This window comes from Octopus bimaculoides, chromosome 16, assembly GCF_001194135.2.
Source record: "Octopus bimaculoides isolate UCB-OBI-ISO-001 chromosome 16, ASM119413v2, whole genome shotgun sequence".
Taxonomy (NCBI): domain Eukaryota; kingdom Metazoa; phylum Mollusca; class Cephalopoda; order Octopoda; family Octopodidae; genus Octopus; species Octopus bimaculoides.
This window is the reverse complement of record NC_068996.1, coordinates 30,664,673-30,667,722: the sequence shown is the minus strand read 5'-3', so window position 1 is coordinate 30,667,722 and position 3,050 is coordinate 30,664,673.

Here is a 3,050-nt window from a genome sequence, read left to right as displayed (position 1 = left end):
TCCAATGAAGGAAACAACGTTGGCATGGGTGCCAGTCGTCGAATTTAACTCGATTTCGATTTCACTTGCCTCAACAGGTCTTCGCAAGTAGAGTTTAGTGTCCAATGAAGGAAGGTACGCATAAGTGGACTGGCTGAGGCCTTAGATTTAGGTCTCACTTGGCTTGCCGGGTCTTCTCACGCACAGCATGTTTCCAATTGGCAGAGTTTCTACAGCTGGATGCCCTTCCTAATGCATCCAGCTGTAGAAACTCTGCCAATTGGAAATATATACACACACACACACACACACACACATATATACATACATACACACCCCTTATCAAAAATGGGTTTTATTGAATTTCTCACTAAAATTGGATGTCAACAACAATACTCTTTATGCCACAATAATGTTAACTATAGTCTTTTACTTGTTTCACTCATTTGACTGTGGCCATGTCGGAGCACTGCCCTTAGTCGAGGAAATCATCCCAGGACTCATTCTTTGTAAGCCTAGTACTTATTCTATCGGTCTCTTTTGCCGAACCGCTAAGTTACAGGGATGTAAATACACCAGCTTCGGTTGTCAAGCGATCTTGTGGAGGGAGGGGGTGACAAACACAAACACACATATATACGATGGGGTTCTTTCAGTTTCCATCTACCAAATCCATTCACAAGGCTTTAGCCGGCCTGAGACTATAGTAGAAGATACTTGCCCAAGGTGCCACGCAGTGGGACTGAACCCGGAACCATGTGGTTGGTAAGCAAGCTACTTACCACACAGGCACTCCTGCACCTAAAGCACAAATTTTGCCAAAGGAGGACATCTGGTGTATTGTTGATGCTCATGCTGCAGGAGATTGGTATAAGACAATATCTAAGAATTTCGATATGGCTAGATCAATTGTTTGCAACATAACCATGGAACATTGAGATACCAGTTGACTAAAGAACAAACTACCTCCACCAAGAAGCTCTTTTCAGAACAAGATGAGCAGATGTTAATTAAAATGGTTAACAAAGATCCTAAGATAACTGTTACAAAAATGAAAGTCAATTTGATAGCTAACAGAGTTCATGCTTCTAGGTCAATGATAGCTCAAACTTTCAATACAGGTGGCTTGAAGGCCTGTTGTCCCCAGAAGATGCAATTGTTGTAGAAGAGCACTTGACTGCTCATTTGAAGTTTACAATAGACTTTCTGAAGAAGCCTGAATGTTTTTGGCACTCTTTTCTGTGATCTGCTGAAATAAAACTCAAATGATTTGCTCACAATGGGACTATCATTGGAAGAAAAGAGAAGCCTACAATCCAAAGAATACCATCCTTACCATCAAACATGGTGGAGGCAGTATAATGCTGAGGAGCAGTCTTTCTGCTAAAGGCACAGGAAAATTAATCTGAATTGAGGGAACAATTAAAAATGAGAATTATCTCAATCTTTTCAATGTAAACCTGAAGTCACCGGCAAAGCAATTGGGATTAGGAAAGTACACTGCTTTGTCTCCTATATTTTTGATTTGATAGTTCACTTAAGGAGTGTGCAAAGAGCTGTTTATCTAAATTAACTGAACAGCTGCCACCATCATCTCTCTCTCTCTCTCTCTCTCTCTCTCTCGATATATATATATATATATATATATATATATATATATGTCATACCGGCCATGACGAAGGGAAATAGCCCTGAAACTCGAGTCGCCTTTATATATATATATTTATATTTATATATTTGATCCTTTATATTGAACACTCAATATTTCATCTACATTCAATACTTTCTTTCATGGTGCCATCCATTTTTATTTTATTTTATTTTATATTGTATATTGTATATCATATTATATATTGTATATTCCATATTCTATACCCCACATTAGTTCTGCAGGAATATAAATAAAACATAAAAAACAGACAGTGTTGGAACTCTTTTAAGCAAAATAAGTTTCTCATTCTCTATTTAAAGAGAGAAATTAAAGAAAAATAATTTGACATCACACATGTATATATTAGAATTTTTCCTCAACTCATACAAACCCCATTTTCCCAACTTTAGGTTTTGAGCTTTTGTTTGTTAAATACTACTCCATGTACTTTCTTGACAAACAAGGGCCTGGTGGTTTGAGGGAGATTTAGTTACTACTTCTCAAAATAACAACCCTATGAAATGGCAAATAATATGTGGTTTTGTGGATGTTCATTTTGTACTTTCCAAATACAAGGTGGACACACATGTGCGAGGCACACATATATACATATATAATGTGTAGAAACTTTGAAATAAATGACACTTTGGCAATCTATCCATGTACTGTGACAAGGCATAGAATTTACTCAATTTATAGTATTGAGTTTTTTCTTATTTTGTGTTACTACATTGATATATAGTTACTACATTGCATTACAGTGAAAGGTTAACCAAAAGCAACCTGAAAGGCATCAATGAAGTTGCTGTTCTTAAGTTTGGTTCCCGTTAGTTAAGACAGGTCAAGAGTACAACGTAGAAAGGAAGCGACCTAATCAAGATTAATTTAGTTGATAAGGGCAGCTTTTTATCGTTGTTCCCACTTGTCTCTATCATTATTTTCAATCATTCAAGGGAAATGGTTGTTAGTAATAGCAGTTCAAACTCCCATAAGATTTATTGTTGATGGTTATCAGGAACAAGTTGTAACAGAGCAGTCGTGTTCTTGGTTTCTTAGTTGCAAAATCAAATGGAACAGAGGAATTGTATTTATACATAAAAAATAGAAAAAAATACATATAATATACAAAAACAAAAAATACTCAACAAAACGCATGTGAATATATATATATATACCAATTTCATTTATTTATTCATTTATGTAACATTTGTTATACATAGGAAAGAATAAATTTGTAAAAGCTTCCACTGACAAATGATAATATATATACATATATATATTTATTAAGTTTATAGCTCCAGTGTTCATGCTTCTGCATATGTCTGTGAGTGTATGTGTGTGCCTGATTAGATATTTGTGCTTATCTACATACACACATACATACCAATATATCATCATATATATATATATATACATATAT